Source organism: Schistocerca nitens, chromosome 1 (assembly GCF_023898315.1).
Source record: "Schistocerca nitens isolate TAMUIC-IGC-003100 chromosome 1, iqSchNite1.1, whole genome shotgun sequence".
Lineage (NCBI taxonomy): Eukaryota > Metazoa > Arthropoda > Insecta > Orthoptera > Acrididae > Schistocerca > Schistocerca nitens.
In genome coordinates, this window is record NC_064614.1 from 641888776 (window position 1) to 641910668 (window position 21893).

The window sequence follows — 21893 nt, forward strand, 5'->3', positions numbered from 1 at the left end:
AACTCCTGATGCAGCTGATATCATCAGTTTCTTCCCTTTCTTTTCCTCCTCCCCCCCCCCCTCTAACTTGAACTACATAATACAGTACTTGTAATTAAATGGTTCAAATGGCTCTGAGCACTATGGGACTTGACATCTGAGGTCATCAGTCCGCTAGAACTTAGAACTACTTAAACTTACTAACCTAAGGACATGACACACATCCATGCCCGAGGCAGGATTCGAACCTGCGGCAGTAGCGGTCGCGCGGTTCCAGACTCAAGCGCCTAGAACCGCTCGGCGACACCGGCCGGCACTTGTAATTAACGCCGAGTTCTTGAATTTGTACGGTTTTTTCAGTGTGTCTATTACGAAACAAACTTGGTTTACATTCGTAAACGGTAATCGGTCACCACACAATTTCGTGGCGTACCACACATATCTATTGTTACATCTGAATGGAAAAAAAAAACGGTAGCGAGACTCGAGCCGCAGACCTCGTACTTACGAAACTTAGCGCTTACTCGTTCGGCTGTGGAATCTTTGAATACTAGCGACCATACGAAGTATATATGATCACCTAAAATGTTCAAACGCGATTTTCTCGAAAACGGTTGAGACTTGTGTCTTTCTCTTTACATCCACTGAAGACTTAGTTGCTCCCTACACAGCCTGTCAATATGAACTAAATTCGTGAGTGGATGTTCGCACGGTCCCCTAGTGAGATGAAAAGATTCGCACAGGATGAGCAAGCTTGGAGAGCAGCATCAGACGTGTCCGATGACTACCACGAGAACAACGCAGCCTGGCACATTGCAACAGTCGGACTCTGGAGACGTGGTGGTTCTCGCGATGACAGGACGCAGAGTCAGCTGGGGGCTGTCGCCATTCCGATGGCGCGGCACGCAACGGCGGCCGTGAATAAGCGGCGGCGGCGGCGTGGGCGCTATTCTAGGAGCTGTGACGGCGCGCTCGGCCCGCGAAGTGGCTGCCTATTACGGAACGCAGCAGCCGAAGCCGCACCGGTTGCGCCCACCTGGAGTCCGCCAAACCACCCACCCACTGTCCTGTTTACGCAGTTCCCGAGTAACGGCCGTTCTCAGCGAAGAGCACAGATAGCTACAACACTTCAAGCCAACAATACGGTGCGCCCCCTTTTTCTCTCTAGAGCTTTCGCCATGGACGTACAGTATAATGTGATACAGTAAGGGAACAAGATTTGAATTTTTAATAAAAAAGGGTTTTCTGCAGCAAAGCATTGTAATGTTATCGATTTATAACGGACACAGTAGGGAATTATGTTTGGAAAAATACATTTGGTAAATGATGGTCACGGCCGTGCCTAAATTTTAAACAAACAGTGGTTTTGCATAACTGCCGTGCTGTTTCGTAGATACAGCGTTCAGTTTCCGTCTTTAATGATTAGGTGCTCATGGGCTTCAGAGCGTCTACAAGTGTTAAGTCGCAAGATTCTGGTCATCAAAACGGGAGGTGTCAGGAATCTTCGCTGTGCACGGTCTGTTGGCAGAAATCGTTTAGTCAATTGGATTTCGTAAGCAAGGAGATGCAAATATTTAGTGAGAACGCGGTGATCAGTGCCTTTTGAAATGTCCACTTGATAAACACGCTGACGAATCGAGGTTCCTGGACTTATGGCCACACTCTGCCGAACTGCCGTGAAGTTTGTTTCTGAACGACCACTAAGAGGTCATGTCGCGTGTTTTAACATCATCAACTGAAGCAGTACTTCCGAATTAGCCGGCCGGAGTGGCCGTGCGGTTCCAGGCGCTACAGTCTGGAACCGAGCGACCACTACGGTCGCAGGTTCGAATCCTGCCTCGGGCATGGATGTGTGTGATGTCCTTAGGTTAGTTAGGTTTAATTAGTTCTCAGTTCTAGGCGACTGGTGACCTCAGAAGTTAAGTCGCATAGTGCTCAGAGCCATCTGAACTTCCGAATTTTTCGATTATCCTTTTTAAAGCTGATGAAATTCGAACTTTGCTTCTACCGAAAACTGGACGCACTTTACGAATTGTCGCTATCAAATTTCCATCACGTCATAGTAACGTTTAATAATAACTACGTGTTGTTGCATGGTGTAACGCTCCGTGTTTACTAACTGCTATTGGCCCAATTAACTTGTCACTATTACGACATATCGAATCATAACAGGCAAAATCGGGCACATATCACAAATCACACGCGTTATTCCTGTAGTTCCTGAAGACACACGCGTCGGAGGCTGATGGCAGCACGCTCAATCGATACAAATTGGAACCACTCGACCGGCACAGACAACTTTCCCTCTCGACCGTTCTAGCCTCACTTCGGTAGCAGACAGCACTGAGTCGAACTTGTCACATGCTTTTGTATAAGAAAACAGACATGTCACGCGGAGGTAACGACACACGAAAGGAAACACAACACAGCGAAGATAACAGAATGCCAGCGAACATTACATGGTGTGCTGGGGCTAAACTTGACAGCGAGTCCAGATAAGTGAATGGCTGTCCAAAATCGACACTATCTCGCAAATTTTGTCGATCCTGCCATTCCCATCAACAACCTCGCCACGCATCTCCCTGAAGAGTGCGATTAGCGCAGTGGATTTTGAATTTTTGAAACATTCTCGCGTATTCAGGACGATACCACCCGCATGAGTACCCAAGAACATTTCCGAATAATCACATGCCGAGAAAGTCTTACAATCACGTGCTGAATTTTTACACGTCGATGTTAAGGAAAACGCCCCTGTAAGGTATAACATCACGAATGTGTAACGGTATGAACCTTTTCGCGCAGGTGAATCTACTGTCAGTTCATCTTCAGCAGAATGTATTAACACTTAACGCAATTTGCCTGCGTGACGGTTATGAAAACAGCTGATTGAATATCCTCAATCACGCGCTTCACTACAATTAATCACAGTTCGTGATTGACCACATCACTGAACTAACAGGATAATTCTCAAAATACAGTCTAATACAAAAACAAATGTTCCACCACGAAGTAATTATCCGAATAGGACGGAAATCGGTAAAAGTGTCGTACACGTACAGAGAAAAAAATTATTACAGATTCAGAAAAATTGGTTGCTTTATTCAAGAGAGAGAGCTTCATAACTTGAGCAAATCAATAGCGCGTTGGTCCACGTCTGTCCCTTATGCAAGCATTTATCCGGCTTGGCATTGATTGGTGGAGTTGTTGGGTGTCTTCCTGGCGGATATCGTGCCAAATTCAATTGAGGCGTTAGATCGTCAAAATCCCGTGATGGTTGGAGGGCCCTGCCCATAATGATTCAAACGTTCTCAGTTGGGGTGAGAGCTGGCGATCTTCCTGGCCAAGAGAGGGTTTGGCAAGCACGAAGATAAACCGTAGAAACTCTCTCCGTGTGCGGACGGTCGTTAAGTAAGCACAGGAGGCTTTCCACGAAGGGCAACGAAACGGAGCGTGGGATATCTTCGACGTACCGATGCGCTGTAAGGGTGCCGCGGATGACAACCAAAGGAGTCCTGATATGGAATGAAGCCGCACCACAGACCATCACTCCTGGTTGTCGGGCCTTATGGCGGGTGACAGCCAGGATGACATTCAACCGTTATCCAGGGCGTCTCCAGACACATTTTCGGTCTGGAATCTGATTGACTGGAGTAGAATTGTCTTCAGTGATGAGTCCCGCTTCGAACTGGGCCCCGATGACCTGCAAAGACATTTCTGGAGATGCGCCGGACAGCGGTAGCGTACCAACCTGACTGATGCCCGCCAAACGACCTAACAACCAGGAGTGATGGTCTGAGGTGCCATTTCATTTCATAGCAGGATCCCTTTGGTTGTCATCGGCAGCACTCTTACAGCACAGCGGTACGTCGATGGTGCTCTAAGACCCTTTTGTTGCCGTTCATGGAAAGCCGCCCTACGGTTACAAGTGAGCAAGATAATGCCTGCTCGCATACGGCGAGAGTTTCTGCTACTTGTCTTCTTGCTTTCCAAACCCCACCTCGGTCAGGAAGGTAGCCGGATCTCTCCCAAACGGAGAAATTTTGAAGCATTATGGGGAGGACCCTCCAACCAACTCGGTATTTTGACGATCTAAGGCACCATCTGGACCGAACTTTACACGATATACCTCCGCAGGACGTCCAACAACTCCATTAATCAATGCCAAGCCGAATAACTGTTTGCATAAGGACCAGAGATGGGCCAACGCGTTATTAACTCGCTCTGTTGTGAAGCTCTTTCTCTTGAACAAAACATCCAACTTTCCTGAAATTGTGAACTTTTTTTAAAAATGTGTATGTTCGAAACACTACTTCCACACTGTTCTGCAGAAAGTTAATGTCCATAATGATAATGTCGGCAGGGCGACACACTGTTGCCGGCCGCTGTGGCCGAGCGCTTCTAGGCGCTTCAGTTTGGAACCGCGCGACCGCTACGGTCGCAGGTTCGAATCCTGCCTCGGGCATGGATGTCTGTGATGTCCTTAGGCTGGTTAGGTTTAAGTAGTTCTAAGTTCTAGCGGACTGATGACCTCAGATATTAAGTCCCATAGTGCTCAGAGCCATTTAAACAAGCTGTTAATAGACGAATCGCAGATGCTAAAAGGTCCCCATAAAGATTTCTAGAATCGTCATCACCACTCGTATTTTTGCCACAGAACGGCAGTTGTCCACCAAAGTGAAGGCTGCCTTTCAAACAGCGCCGATAACAGTATTCGACGCGAAATTTCGCATCATTTCTGGTGGCCAGGTTGTGAACAGTATGAAATAGCGGTTAGTGACCGCCACTTTGTACGTGACTCCCACTGTCGAAACGACTGCGTCAGAGTGATCGCGGAAGACTTTGTCTGTGATTCCAATTGGCAACAGCAGCAAACTGATATAGCCGAGCGAGGTTAACACAATCGGACTCGCATTAGAAAACGACGGGGTTCCAACTTCCATCCGATGTATGTTTCCTACTTTTTTCCGTATACCACAGCAACTGAATGTGAGGATGGTTTCTACAACAAGGCCACTTCTTCATTCTTGGCCACATGCAGTAATCTCGCGTCTCTCATGACGTTAATGTGAACGGGCCATGATAAACCGATTTTCCTACTTCCTTTCCTTCCCTTTCCTTTCTAACAAATTCAAGTAAACGCCGAGTGAGATGCGTATAGACGATAAAACTACAGTGTCATATTTATTTATTTTGCAAATTTGGGGCATCAAATTCAGGAAGGTTAGGGTATAAGGTGCAGTCGACAACGAGGATAATAATGAAAGACCCGAGGCAAGGAGTGGGGAAGGAAAAGCCGTCTTCTTATCAAAGGAACCATACCATTATTTGTCCTAAGCGATTTAGGAAAAACTCGGTAAACCTAACCCATTGTCTTATAATTGAGCCACCGTCCTTGGTACTGAAGCCAGCCGAGCGGATCATGTGCCACCACGAGAAACTAAATGCACTGAAATAAGACCATGTCCGTGTAGCTGTCCCGAAGTACGAAAATAAAACAGAATTTTAAAAAATGAGAACCCTCGATCCCTAGCACTTCTCACTACGGGAATTACGATGATTACCAAGTGCGGAAGACATAAAACCTATGGAGCAGGCAGAATAAACAAGCGCTGCTTTTGGCGTTGCCTACACGAGTGTTGCTCCTGAAAAGAGGGACAGCCAGAATCGCGGCAGACGATAATTAAGGAAAATCCCACGAAATTCTGCTGCACCTTAAAGAAACTTGATCCGATAGTGACAGTGACAAGGCAAGATAAGACAAGGCAAGGGAGACGCCACGGAGTGTACTCTCGTACAGAGGGTCGCTCCTCCTGCAGTACAGCCGCGAATGAGAGAAGAATAGAAGCCAATTGTGTTGTTGCCAACTAGGCTCTACCCTTCACCGTGCACTAAATAGAGACCACCGGGACAGGTTTATTTTCTTTTGACACGATTTAGAGGGAGCTCGCACGGACTGGAAAAGATGTGGGCGACGAATTGGCCGCTGTCTTTCGTGAAAAACTGTTGTCGCTACATTCGTCTCTGGTAGTTTAAGAATAGCACTGAAAAAAATACACGCCCACTACCAGCAATTGAGCTGACATCTGTGGTCGGTCGATGTAACCCACTAACGAAAGAGTGTAAGCGTAATGAAGTTATCAGTGGGCTTCCACCAATGAGACACCAGTTGCAGCGTAGGGGCCGTCTCGTCTTTCTTTAGCATACACAGACGGATTTCGTTCCGATACATTCTCATGATTATGCCAATATCTTCAACATTCCCAATAAATAATATGCTCGCGATGAACATCAACAAAAGCAAAACGAGGACAATGGAATGTAGTCGAATTAAGTCGGGTGATGCTGAGGGAATTAGATTAGGAAATGAGACACTTAAAGTAGTAAAGGAGTTTTACTATTTGGGGAGCAAAATAACTGATGATGGTCGAAGTGGAGAGGATATAAAATGTAGACTGGCAATGGCAAGGAAAGCGTTTCTGAAGAAGACAAATTTGTTAACATCAAGTATAGATTTAAGTGTCAGGAAGTCGTTTCTGAAAGTACTTGTATGGAGTGTAGCCATGTATCGAAGTGAAACATGGACGATAAATAGTTTGGAGAAGAAGAGAATAGAAGCTTTCGAAATGTGGTGCTGCTGAAGATTAGATGGGTAGATCACATAACTAATGAGGAGGTATTGAATAGAATTGAGGAGAAGAGGAGTTTGTGGCACAACTTGACAAGAAGAAGGGACCGGTTGGTAGGACTTGTTCTGAGGCATCAAGGGATCACCAATTTAGCATTGAAGGGCAGCGTGGAGGGTAAAAATCGTAGAGGGAGACCAAGAGATGAATACACTAAGCAGATTCAGAAGGATGTAGTTTGCAGTAGGTACTGGGAGATGAAGAAGCTTGCACAGGATAGAGTAGCATGGAGACCTGCATCAGACCAGTCTCTGGACCGAAGACCACAACAACAACAACGCGCAACTTACTAACCAAGCACGAATAAGTCACCCACTGCTGTGCAGAAACACAAGGACAGCACGCTTGCGTTTAACACATTTCTACTGCCAAAAAATACTCTAGCGATTTAAAGTGCACCAATCCCAAGAAGAAACTTTCGCTACATGCCAGACGTTTAGAATGTAGTATACGCAACGTTTCTGAAAAAGCATACAAATTTTAAATACAGAAATTGCAATACTCCTCTGAACATTTTAAGATATGAAACTTCGAGCGTCTGGAATGCCAATTTAAGCAAGTATGGGGTTGGAAATGATCTGTCACCTTTACAACCGTTGTCGCTGTTATGCAACGCAAATAATCTGTATTAATATGACATCTGCAAGGACAATGTAACGAGTTTTCACTATTTCAGGAGGTCATATATTTGAATGTCAGTGAATAGATACATTGCAACAGGTTACTGGTACCGTTCAGTGTGTACATCACAAGCCAATTAAGCGCTAATTGACTCTTACTAGATTGGAAATGAGTCCCATTATAAGCCTGTGAGAGTGGGAGAAAAAGTGCGAATTCAGTAGGTTCTTTGCCGTTTCCCTCGTCCGATTTCTTACGTAATATCAGATATGTATCTTTATGCTGTGGATGATCCTGGGATGTGTAGGGCACTGTTGTGCTTCAGTTGTTATGGATGGACATCGAACTTGGAAAACAAATCGAATGGTATAACGTTTGGTGTAACCCAAGGGAGTGTTTAGGGCCACTGCTGTTTGCAATATACACAGTTATTTGTAGATGCTTCCTGGGTTTCAGAAGATGACTGTGCGAAAACTACAATACTGAGAACAGGAACATCAATGGATGCAGCATCCCTCCAAGTGCTCAGTACACATTACAGGTGCTGAATATAGGCCCCATTCGGGACATGTCAGACGTCAGGATGTGCGTACAGTTCACTGAAGTCGCCGCTGCTGCCGACGCCGCCACCCGGAAGGGCGCAACGGCAGCAGACCTCTTTGGAAATCATGTAAATATCTGAAGACTGGATGCCAGGCATCTTGATATGTCATCATGGAAAAATAAATGCCTATAAAAGCAAATGTTTCCAGAGAATTCATTATTACTTACCTTCATTATCAACAGTTGCAGTCTTACACCATTCCGTTGATCATTTTGAAAAGCTTAAAAGTCTAAATGGTTTGAATTTAGCATTTATCGGCTGTATAACACAGATGCCAAACTAGAAAATTGCGAGCAACTGAATGGAGAATTATCAAAGCAACAATACTCGTCCTCACACGCTCAGTATGTACTGGTAACATTGAGAATAATTTGGTCGGCATGGATACTGTTCGTCAATATTTCTAGCACCGACAATACGAAAACTCTCTCCCTCGGACGTTCATTACTGACAATAATATTCAGCGTGTGAGGGGGCCCTTAACTCGCTCACTTACCCACGAATTTCTTCCGCGGGTCGGACTGAACCAATCGCAGGCCGCGCTGGTTGCGCACACATGGTTTTTAGGTGGGTTACGCTGTACCGAAATGCAGGAAGACCCGCAGAGGATCGATGCTCGCTTCCGGGGCTGGTGGTTGAACCTGAACGTAAATAGATGTAAGTTACTGTTCATAAACAAACGGTGAACTCTAGTACTTTTCGATTACACTACTGGCGGCAAATGTACCGGAACAGACATTTCCGTAAAATACATGCGAGTAACAATGCAAAGCCACCTCAAGTGTAATTACCATATAAAACAAACTTTTGAAACAGCAAATGCTACGCTAAGATTACTGAACGAATCTTAACAAAAATGTAATTCGTCCACGAAAGAAATGGTTACGAATCACTCGTTCAACAGATTCCTGAATACTGTTCAACAGTCTGGAGCCGCGCGGTCTAGGCGCCTTGTCACGGTCCGCACGGCTTCCCCAGTCGGAGGTTCGAGTCCTCCCTCGGGCATGTGTGTGTGTGTGGGGGGGGGGGGGGGGGTCCTTACCGTAAGTTAGTTTAAGTTAGATTAAGTAGAGCGCAAGCTTAGGGACCGATGACCTCAGCAGTTTGGTCCCATAAGATCTTACCACAAATTTCCAAATTCCAACAGTCTGGGACCTTACCAGAATGTAATATTACAAGCTATAGGGAACATCTAACAACGAGCGGCAAGTATCGTCACGAACTCGTCTCATAAGCAAGATAACGCGATAGCGTTACACAGAAACTCAACAAATTTCGTTTTGAGACGCTAACAAGGGAGGCGTTGTGCACCAAGGAGACATTTGCTATAACAATTTCTACCACATGCCTCTCATGAAATCATCTCGATGAGAAAATAGGGGAAATTCAAGCTCGTACAGAGAATTGCTGACTGAAGTTCTTTCAACACACTACGCGCGAATACAGGGGAGAAGGGTCCGGACTTAAATGTTCCTATCCCACCAACGGGAATTTCACAAGCCATCACTCCATGAATCTGCGGAGAAGTTTGGAATATAAACCATAAAACGGGGGGAAATGCAGGTGATCAGGATCTTAGTACTAACCTCTCCTCCCGTTGCCAGACAAGTATTCGCAATGAAAGTTTATCCGATTAGCGATGACTGGGTGTTGTGTGATATCCTTAGGTTAGTTAGGTTTAAGTAGTTCTAAGTTCTAGGGGACTGATGGCCATAGATGTTAAGTCCCATAGTGCTCAGAGGCATTTGAACCATTTTTTTTTCTCCGATTATGAAGATTCGAACCACCTACCTTCGGGTTCAATGTCGCCGCACGAGTGCACGTTAGCGCTCGCGGTTCTGGGGACGAGTAGTGTCAGAAGAATGGGAGAGGGGGGGGGAGGGGCAGGGAAGGAGTCCTTATTTGCTGATTTGCTGTTCTGGCAGGTAATTTCGACGCAGAACTGTTGCTGCCTGTAATTTTGTTCGAAACATATCAGAATATCTTAGATCAGAAGGTGCGACATGCTTCACATTCGCGTTCTGCATGGTGTAAGTTGGTGCCAATCGTTTCAGAAGCTGGTAATTATGGAATTACTTCGGTTTGTGAATATTCTGACGCTAATGTATATCTGTAAATAAACGTATAGTGCACTACAATTAAATTTTAAATAATGAGTTTGAAATATTACCAAGTTGATCAGAAGTAACAGAAAGAATGAATTCCGAAAAGTACACATAAAAGTAACAGATATGCTTCTAGCATGTAAATCGGAACCGTTTGAGGAACGAAGACGTTCTTCTAGCGAAATTGTAGGATGAATTAGGAGAATTATTATTTTTGGATACATAAAGCATTTCTATTTCAACGCGAAAGAAACGCGGCACCTCCCATTAGTGAGGAGCTACAGGATAATTCAAGATGAATACAGCGATTACATACGGCTATAACTATTTAACGTATAGCGAGACGTCGATAAGAATTACAGACAATGTAAAAGAGTTCACGATTTTACTTTACATATATTACACGTGTTACATATGACTCCCCGTAGTCACAGCGACATCATCTCAGCGACCATTCATTTCACAAGAAAGCCTGTGGCTGAACGCGAACAGTTTTTAACGTGGTATCCACCAATTCACCAGCTACATTTGATGTATGTATCTATATATGATGCATTTTTTAAATTTACATGTTGCATACACAGTTATATAGGGCTACAAATACAGACATAAATGTTCCAGATAAAATGAAACTGAATACTGAACTCTGAGTCTTTTAGGAAAACTCCTGGAATGTGCTAGAGCCTTACATAATACGTACTTAGAAGGATAGTACTGCATGTAAGCACCGAAATGTATATTATGTAATTTAAATTGACTTATTTTTTACTGTAATGACTGAAAATTGGTAATTCTATAACTTCAGGGTGGCATCCATGTCCTAACTGCATTCGTATCATGTGCCGTTTACTGACTCTGTCAAACCATGGTTTCCTCGGCAGTTCGGACTGAACACGAGCATAAAATTTTCGTTTCTTTGGTTTACCGACCGCTTCAGAGATCGTCTGTCAAAACATCATCAAAAAGGACCTGCATGTATATCCTGAAAAATTTATTGTACCCGTGAGAAAAGTGCCCAGACAAACTTCCGCGTGTTGAGATCTGCTGATGAATTCTGAGTAAAGCGGAATCAGAACTTCTGGATCGTCAGTCGTTCACTTCTTCAGACAGGGCGTGCGTCGGCCAATCACGGTATGTGAACTCTCAGAAATGCGCCATTATACACTCCTGGAAATTGAAATAAGAACACCGTGAATTCATTGTCCCAGGAAGGGGAAACTTTATTGACACATTCCTGGGGTCAGATACATCACATGATCACACTGACAGAACCACAGGCACATAGACACAGGCAACAGAGCATGCACAATGTCGGCACTAGTACAGTGTATATCCACCTTTCGCAGCAATGCAGGCTGCTATTCTCCCATGGAGACGATCGTAGAGATGCTGGATGTAGTCCTGTGGAACGGCTTGCCATGCCATTTCCACCTGGCGCCTCAGTTGGACCAGCGTTCGTGCTGGACGTGCAGACCGCGTGAGACGACGCTTCATCCAGTCCCAAACATGCTCAATGGGCGACAGATCCGGAGATCTTGCTGGCCAGGGTAGTTGACTTACACCTTCTAGAGCACGTTGGGTGGCACGGGATACATGCGGACGTGCATTGTCCTGTTGGAACAGCAAGTTCCCTTGCCGGTCTAGGAATGGTAGAACGATGGGTTCGATGACGGTTTGGATGTACCATGCACTATTCAGTGTCCCCTCGACGATCACCAGTGGTGTACGGCCAGTGTAGGAGATCGCTCCCCACACCATGATGCCGGGTGTTGGCCCTGTGTGCCTCGGTCGTATGCAGTCCTGATTGTGGCGCTCACCTGCACGGCGCCAAACACGCATACGACCATCATTGGCACCAAGGCAGAAGCGACTCTCATCGCTGAAGACGACACGTCTCCATTCGTCCCTCCATTCACGCCTGTCGCGACACCACTGGAGGCGGGCTGCACGATGTTGGGGCGTGAGCGGAAGACGGCCTAACGGTGTGCGGGACCGTAGCCCAGCTTCATGAAGACGGTTGCGAATGGTCCTCGCCGATACCCCAGGAGCAACAGTGTCCCTAATTTGCTGGGAAGTGGCGGTGCGGTCCCCTACGGCACTGCGTAGGATCCTACGGTCTTGGCGTGCATCCGTGCATCGCTGCGGTCCGGTCCCAGGTCGACGGGCATGTGCACCTTCCGCCGACCACTGGCGACAACATCGATGTACTGTGGAGACCTCACGCCCCACGTGTTGAGCAATTCGGCGGTACGTCCACCCGGCCTCCCGCATGCCCACTATACGCCCTCGCTCAAAGTCCATCAAATGCACATACGGTTCACGTCCACGCTGTCGCGGCATGCTACCAGTGTTAAAGACTGCGATGGAGCTCCGTATGCCACGGCAAACTGGCTGACACTGACGGCGGCGGTGCACAAATGCTGCGCAGCTAGCGCCATTCGACGGCCAACACCGCGGTTCCTGGTGTGTCCGCTGTGCCGTGCGTGTGATCATTGCTTGTACAGCCCTCTCGCAGTGTTCGGAGCAAGTATGGTGGGTCTGACACACCGGTGTCAATGTGTTCTTTTTTCCATTTCCAGGAGTGTACTTTAGAAAATCCTCCGAAGAGCCGTTTCTTAATCTAAACTCCGGTGTTTGTGGCGCAATGTCTGGTGTCGGCATCGTAACACGAATCTACACAAACCCATCAATGGTTCAAATGGCTCTAAGCACTATGGGACTCAACATCTGAGGTCATCAATCTCGTAGACTTAGAACTACTGAAGCCTAACTAACCTAAGGACATCGCACACATCCATGCTCGAGGCAGGATTCGAACCTGCGACCATAGCAGTAGCGCGGTTCCGAACTGAAGCACCTAGAACCGCTCGGCCACAGCGGCCGGCAAACCCATTAATGCTAGCCGGTATCTCCATAAACTGTTTAATCCATATGTGGACCAACTCACAGAATGGATATTTTCAGCAAAATGAAGCAACAGCTCACACCACCTTGACAACCTTGTCACGAGTTTCTGAGGTCTTCGGTGAGGAGATGACAATGCAATCTCCTGACCACCTCGAACGCCTGAACTCTCCCAGCTTTCCCTTGTTGTTTTCACTGTGGGTTAAACTGAAGGGTCAGGTGTACTCATACAATCCTCAGGCATTGAAATACTACAGCAGAAAGACTGAGAACGCTGTTACTGTTGTCCCTCAGGCAGAGTTGCTACGTGTGTCTCTCACTTGGATAAGATTGATTCCCGGCCGGGTTGGGGATTTTCTCTGTCCGGGGACTGGGTGTTTGTGTTGTCATCATCATTTGTGACACTGCCTAGATTGGACTATGAAAAAATCGGACAGTGTAACAATCGGGACTTTGTACGGGCGCTGATGACCGCGCAGTTGAGCGCCCCACAAACCAAACATCATCATCATCATCATGATCATCACTTTGATAAATCGAGCAAAACGATGCATCGACGTAACGGTGGTCATTTCCGCATCTTCTGTGGCGGTCCTTAAAAAGTTTCAGTCCAGCGTCAGACTGCTTGTTTAATTTTGCTCATCCCCGTGAAGTAATTTAAAGTGGAATGGAAACGCAAAATCAAAGCGATCTACAAGATTTCCCCAGAAGAACTCAGAAGAAGTGGCATAACTACCAACTAAGCGCCGAAACCGAACTTTGTGTTTATCGTGAGCAATCGCCTTAACCACCAACCTAACGGCGCAGGCAATTTAGTAATAATGTGTACTTAATTTCGTTTAATAGTCATATCCACTCACTATGCCATTAAAACTATTTTTGCTACAAAAATGACTTTTCTTTTACACGATACAATTTCATATCCCATACAGCCCTCCAAAAATTTACATCCAAGGTGGTTTCGAAATAATTCCCTAATAAAGTCACTTGCTTTACGTTTCCCAACTCGAAAAGCGAATTCTAGGGGAGAAATTTTATCGAATGAATGGACGTCGCATTCTTTGTTCAGTGTCAAGGTTCAAATGGCTCTGAGCACTATGGGACTTAAGTTCTGAGGTCATCAGTCCCCTAGAACTTAGAACTACTTAAACCTAACTAACCTACAGACATCACACACATCCATGCCCGAGGCAGGATTCGAACCTGCGACCGTAGCGGTCGCGCGGTTCCAGACTGTAGCGCCTAGAACCGCTCGGCCACACTGGCCGGCCTCAGTGTCAAGGCTAAATCGTCCTGTGCCAAGGGCAGTGGCCAAACCGAGAAGCCTCGCGCGAAATGCGCGGTAAATAAGGAGGCTGCATTCCCGGAGAGGGCAAAAAGAAAACAGCGTTGTTTGGGAGGTGCCAGGTGGGCCGTCGTATTTCGGGAGCCGCGCAGCGCGCGTCCGCGGCCGCGTCGCAAGGTCCCACCCGCACGCCCCGCGCCATCGGGCCGCACCTCTAGGCCAGCTAGCGCTCTACCCCTGCCTTCACGCGCTGCCGCTGAATCACCTCCGCTATTTATCGCCTCCACCGCTCATCCACCTGCCGCCGACGCCTTACTTGTACACCGCGCACCTGCTGCGAGCAGCGCCGTCTAATTCCCGATCGATTCCCCGTTAATGCTCATTTACTTCGTGCAAAGCTGCCCTCGGCAGAACTGCCAACGCTGTGCCCCTTCCTGCTCCCTCGACCCTCTGAAAATACATTTCTGACATTTTCCTATACAGATTTTTTTTTTAATTTATTCATCCTCAAAGCTATTTCCATGTTTGCGTAAGCGTGTCTTAGCCCATAATTTTGAAAAATCCTTCAAAATATGTGAATGGGAAGCTGTGTCAACGCTCTTCATCAGGTCTTTCACCAGAAACATGGAATCAGTTACTTCGCTAATTTCATCCACTGCATAAACTTGCTGTCTTGACCCCAAAATCAGCTACACATTTTTCAAGGTACGAGAGCGAGCTTTTATTCAAGGCGTTTCCAGACAGGAATTGGTGTGATTATTTGCGTTCTCTTTTCCATTTCATTTGTTATCCTATCAAAAACATTGAAACGCTCCAGCTCAAACAGTTTCTCCTTCTCGTGTACAGATGCGCTCGATTATGAAGGTTTACGCAGTGACCTCGCTGCTGGCACATCGCCGGCCCGGTTCGACATTGTGGTAACAAATCCACCAATTATCGGCGTATTTAACTTGCAACAACGCTTCCCACCTGACCAAGGTTCGCTCTGATACACAACTGGCCATTAAGCTGCTACACCACGATGATGACGTGCTACAGACGCGAAATTTAACCGACAGGAAGAAGATGCTGTGATATGCAAATGATTAGCTTTTCAGAGCATTCAGACAAGCTTGGCGCCGGTGGTGACAACTACAACGTGCTGACATGAGCAAAGTTTCCAACCGATTTCTCATACACAAACAGCAGTTGACCGGCGTGGCCTGCTGAAACGTTGTTGTGATGCCTCGTGTAACGAGAAGAAATGCGTACCATCATGTTTCCGTCGGATTGTAGCCTATCGCGATTGCGGTTTATCGTATCGCGACATTGCTGCTGGCGTTGGTCGAGATCCAATGAATGTTAGCAGAATATGGAATCGGTGGGTTCAGGAGGGTAATACGGAACGCCGTGCTGGATCCCAACGGCCTCGTATCACTAGCATTCGAGACGACAGGCATCTTATCCGCATAGCTGGAACGGATCGTGCAGCCACGTCTCGATCCCTGAGTCAACGAATGGGGACGTTTGCAAGACAACAACCATCAGCACGAACAGTTCGACGACGTTTGCAGCAGCATGGACTATCAGCTCAGAGACCATGGCTGCGGTTACCCTTGACGCTGCATTACAGACAGGATCACCTGCGATGGTGTACTCAACGACAAACCTCGTTGCACGAATGGCAAAACGTCATTTTTTCGGATGAATCCAGGTTCTGTTTACAGCATCATGATGGTCGCATCCGTGCTTGGCGACATCGCGGTGAACGCACATTGGAAGCGTGTATTCGTCATCGCCATGCTGGCGTATCACCCGGCGTGATGGTATGGGGTGCCACTGGTTACACGTCTCGGTCGCCTCTTGTTCGCATTGACGGCACTTTGAACGGTGGACGTTACAGTTCAGATGTGTTACGACCGGTGGCTCTAACCTTCGTTCAATCCCTGCGAAACCCTACATTTCAGCAGAATAATGCACGACCGCATGTTGCAGATCTTGTACGGGCCTTTCTGGATACAGAAAATGTTCGACTGCTGCCGTGGCCAGTACATTCTCCAGATCTCTCACCAATTGAAAACGTCTGGTCAATGGTGGCCGAGCAACTGGCTCGTCACAATACGCCAGTCACTACTCTTGATGACCTGTTGTATCGTGTTGAAGCTGCATGGGCAGCTGTACCTGTACACGCCATCCAAGCTCTGTTTGACTCAATGCCCAGGCGTATCAAGCCCGTTATTACGGCCAGAGGTGGTTGTTCTGGATACTGATTTCTCAGGATATATGCACCCAAATTGCGTAAAAATGTAATCACATGTCAGTTCTAGTATAATATATTTGTCCAATGAATAGTCGTTTATCATCTGCAGTTCTTCTTGGTGTAGCAATTTTAATGGCCAGTAGTGTAGATGCACTTGTACGATATGTCCATTTGGGTACGGCTGGCAGGCAAAGGGAAACAGACTGTCCAGTGAACGAACGAGGTGGCGTAGCGGTTAGCACATTGGACTCGCATTCGGGAGGACAACGGTCCAAACCAGCCTCCGGCCATCCTGATTTAGGTTTTCTGTGATTTCCCTAAATCGCTTCAGGCAAACGCCGGGATGGTTCCTCGCTGTTTGGTCCCCTCCCCCAATCAACCAACCAACTGTGCAGTGAAGTTTGATACAAGAACTATAAAGCTTAAGCACAAAGGGTGATTTTGCTATACAGGGACAAAACGCAGAAAACGGTCCCTGACAGGATAAGGAACGAAAAAGTTGATACAGACAATGGCCGGAAATGTAATATACACAATTAAAAGGTGCAGACAATATCATTGACAGCGAGCCTGATATCAGCACCAGGAAGGCGCACGGGATAAGCCAGACGAGCGTGCGGTGCATTCTCTACGATATCTATCACTACCCGTATCACTTACAAGTCTACAGGCCTTATTACCTACAAACTTGCCTCCGTAGCAACAGTTCAGCCGCTGGTTCGTCGCATAGGATACCACGGTGATGGGATTTCTGTCATCCATATTAAGCACAGATAAGGCTATCTTTGTGAGGGGCGATATCGTCAATCTTCACAATCTCCATCCACATCTACACACATACTCTCCAAGCCATCGCATAGGGCGCGGTGCAAGGCATACTGTATCACTACTAGTTATTTCCTTTCCTGTTCCACACGCAAATAGAGCGAGGGGAAAATGACTGTCTACATACCTCCGTATGAGCCCTAATCTCTCTAATCTTATCTTCATGTCCCTTATATGAAATGTACGTTGGCGGCAGGACAAATGTTATCCAGTCAGCCTCAAAAGCCGGTTCTCTAAGTTTTCCTCATAGTGCACGTCGTAAAGAACGGCGCGTACCCTCCAGTCATTCCCTTTCGCGTTCCCGAAGCATCTCCGTAATACTTAAGTGTCTTATGGGTTTGTTTTTCCTATTCATCACCATTAACTTACGATTTTCTATATTTAGAGCTACCTGCCATTCACCACACCAACTAGAAATTTTGTCCAAGTCCTCTTGTACCCTCCTACAGTCACTGAAAGACGACACCTTCCCATACACCACAGCATCATCAGCAAAGAGCCACAGGTTGCTGTTCACGCTGTCCGACAAATCATTTACGAATATACAAAACAACAGCGGCCCTGTCACATTTCCCTTGGGCACTGCTGACGATACTATTGCCTCTGATGAACACTCGACGTCGAGAACAATGTACTAGATTCTGTTACGCCTGGTGCTTCGAGCTAATCGCATACCTTCGTTAACAGTCGGTAGTGTGGCTCTGTATCAAATGCCTTACGGAAATCTAGGAATGTGGAATCCCCTTGTTGCTCTTCATCCATAGCTCACAGGATATCACGCGAGAAAAAGGGAATGCTTTCTAAAGCCTCACTGATTTGTGGACAGAAGCTTTTCCGTCTCTAGAACTGAGAATATGTCCAAAGATTCTGCAGCAAACCGATGTTAAAGATATTGGTCTGTAATTTTGCGGGGCCGTTATTTTGCCCTTCTTATATGCAGGAATCACCTGTGGGGTACGGAAGTCATCCTTCCACAACGCGCATATCCGAGGCATACCTACACTTCCTGGGGATCACGCTGCCCCCCCTGCTGGGAGACGTCCTTCGGTGATACGAAGTGTAGTGTGGCTACTACATGGTGGTGCTCCAGCATGTTGCCGTCTTGAGTGAGGAATTAAGACACTAGTACAGACACAGCATTCCCACTTGTGTGTTGTGTTCTCATGCCGTCTTGAGTGAGGAATTAAGACACTAGTACAGACACAGCATTCCCACTTGTGTGTTGTGTTCTCATGTGTGTTTTCAATCATGGAAACCTACGGTGTCAGAATTTTATCTCCACCTTCAAGTGGATGTACCTCCCTTGGAACGCATTTCCGACCATACATTCATACAAACTTTTTGTCTCCTTATCCTCTAGCGGATCGTTTCTTGCAGACTGCTGCCATTCAGAAAAAATGCCGCGTATAGCAGAGTGATTAACAAAGAAACTGGAGGTTTCCTATGCTTTAGCGTGTGTCAGACTTTCATTCGTGCTGGAACAACAACAAAGTACCTAATACATAAGTAAAGCCTACTTCCCGTGATCTCACATCATATGTTTGAGTACGGCAGCCGATGACCAATGGCAGACCATACGTTCGTTTGCACGAACGCTCAACTTCGATGAACAGAGTTTACTGACTCAGGCACAATGATTCTCATTACATTGTCTTTCAGACACAGAAGGCACAGTCTTTGATTACTTCTTATTTACACAACAGACCGGACCAATTGAAACTTGGGAATAGCAAAAGTACCATCTGGATGCTGAGAAAAATTTCATATACACTCCATCTTTTCTGCTTGCTTCCTCCACTGTTTTCTTTCTTGAGAAGTCGGCAGAATTCGGTGAAACTTAGAAGCCCTCTGTCACATAGCGTATTTGCTACAGTACTTTGAGATCCTACAATATTGTAGCAAAGAAGCACCAAGAACTCCACTGTTGAAAATGAGCGAGCTGTGTAGGCGGGAGCTGTGTGAACCGAGTGCATGTTGGTGATGGACGTCTGTTCGGTAGTAGTCGTTTGTTTCATGATCCTACTTGGACGAAATGACACCGTTCAAATGACGATGAAATGGCGAGCATTTGTTTACAATCGCGGGCCAATGGAAAGCGTTTTTCTCTGACGCAGAAGACAAGAGCAGGAGGGTTATGGGAGCTCACGTACCTCTCCTGGTTTCTCGGTTAGTTCTTCAGCAGCCTTTCTTTCTTTCTTTCTTCCTTCCTTCCTTCCTTCCTTCGACTTTTTTGGGCGAGTTTTTGGGCCTCTCTGTCCCTCCGCCCATAGCAGGGGACTATCTGACCAACTCCTCGGTAGGGCCTTGACTTCATGTCAGACACAGTTGCGTATCCTGAAAGTAATCTCCGTTTTCAAGTAGCGTAGAAAGAGATGGCTCTGACACAGGCTTAGAGCTATGATAGCGAGAAAGCCACGTTGATTCCAGGTTGCGTTCAGAGCAATAATTGCAACTGAACCCCCCCCCCCCCTCGCATGTGATTAATCTGTAGCTCTGGTACTCCACTATTAAACGGGATGAAGGAAGCAACATTACACTTTTTAACGCCCCGTCGACGGCGATGTCTCCTGTCGGAGCGCTTGCTCGGGTAAGATAAGGACGCGATTCTACTCTTTTCAAAGGAACCACCCGCCATTCGCCTTGGTCGGTTTAGGGGCACCACGTAGAGCGCAAATCTAGATGGCGGAACAGGGATTCGAATGCGAGTGCAGCGTCATAGCCATTGCGCCACCGCGGTCGGTCAAACGGAAGAGACAAGGGGCGGCCCCTCTTGCCAAGGTGAGCTGGCAGCAGATCAAGAGCCAGTATTTGCCGAGAACATGCAAAACAGCGTAAACAGTAGAGCTAAAAATGATAATTTATGCAGCGAATATAAACGACGTAGGGTGTTCAGCGGTGCAAAGTAATTATCTTGATCTGAGACCACAATAAATGGAGCCTTGACACTTCCGAGAACACTGCCTTGTGCAACAAGTGTTTTGCCCGCCAGTCAAGAATATAAATCAGAAGCCGTAGCAAGCCGAAGTTAGCAGGATGACGACTTAGAGCACGGCTGCTAATGACGAGCCGTAATTTTCACAGCCGATGGTGAGATGATTCACAGAATTCGTGTAAAGCGTCGAAGGTACGTCACTAGGATGGTCCACGTCAAAGCGTTGTTGAAACCATGTCAAATCGGCCTGTCAAGTTCAGTTTTCATTATGAGCGTGCAACTCAGCATTCGATAACATATGAACAAGTGGGAACTAAATAAGAACACCATACTGCAATAGTGTGAATTGAAAGAAGCTTTATTCGCACGTTAAACATATTGTCTAGGAAAACTGTTCCCGTGTGTCGTACAGCCTCTCCTACCTGTAACAAAGAGACATATGTCGGATGCCCACGCGGGAGACTGTCTCAACCACGATTGCGACTTTGCTTCATCAAATGATATCGCTGACATTGCCACTTTCGAATTCCAAATCTCCCAGAAAAAATAACTATTGTATGTGAGAGAGGGTTTCCTTTATTAGTGATGATGGAAGTCGGCAAAGTACTACTTTGCATTTAAACTAGTAATATAGAACCACAGTCAGAATATTCTACGCTTAAAAAAACATGTATGTCCAAATTTAGATTTCCTCACCGAACAGTGCAACTCTCCCCCCTTTCCCCACCCCAAAAGTCTCTAAGAACCTCGAGTTTTACAAAATTCGTGTCAAGTCTAGATTATCCAGGATTTCCTGCGAGCTCACTATTTGGTCAAAGAATGTCTGTAGTTGCGCAGACTGAACCAGATGACGTCCCATCACGCGCGTTAAGCCGCCCTCACAAGGGTCGTAAAAGGGTTCGTGGAAGAGGAGCTGGTCCAGTTTTGCGACGTCCCAACGTGCAATTTCACGTTCCACGAAACTGAAAGACTCAATAAGACAAGTCAGATTTTTTTGTCGTTGGAGAGGAGCGTCACCAACAAGATGCAAAATTCCTTCGTACATCACAAGCGGAACATGCGAGGCACTGTACTAGATTACACTGTATCCGGCTGAAGACCATATTTGCTGTATTTTACATTATAGCTTACGTCCTAGGACAAAAGTCATGGCACAAGGATATGCACACATACAGATAGCGGTAGTATCGCGAAACCAAGGTATAAAAGGGAAGTGCATTGGCGAAGCTGTCATATGTACTTAGGTGATTCATGTGAAAAGGCTTCCGACGTGATTATGCCGGACGATGGGAATCAACAGACTTTAAACGCGGAAGGATAGTTGGACATAGGCGCGTGGGGCATTTCAGTTACGAACTCGTTAGGGAATTCAATATTCCAAGATCCAAAGTGTCAAGAGTGTGCCGAGAATATCACATTTCAGGCATTACCTCTCACCGCAGACAATGCAGTCGCCGACGACCTAAACTTAACGACCGGGAGCAGCGGCGTTTATGTAAAGCTGTCAGTGCCAACAGACAAGCTACACTGCATGAAATAACCGCAGAAATCTATGTGGGACGTAAGACAAACGTATCCGTTAGGATAGTGTGGCGATATCTGGCGTTAAAGGGTTATGGCAGCAGAAGACCGACGCGAGTGCCATTACTAATAGCACGACATCGCCTGCAGCGCCACTCCAACGCTCGTGACCATATCGGCTGGATCCTAGACAATTGG

General features: G+C 46.6%; 1 protein-coding gene across 2 annotated transcripts in view; it reads right to left on the reverse strand.

Moving 5' to 3' along the window:
- LOC126258120 (phosphatase and actin regulator 4B) overlaps positions 1-21893 on the reverse strand; it is a 781085-nt gene that overhangs the window by 58963 nt on the left and 700229 nt on the right. The window lies entirely within an intron of this gene.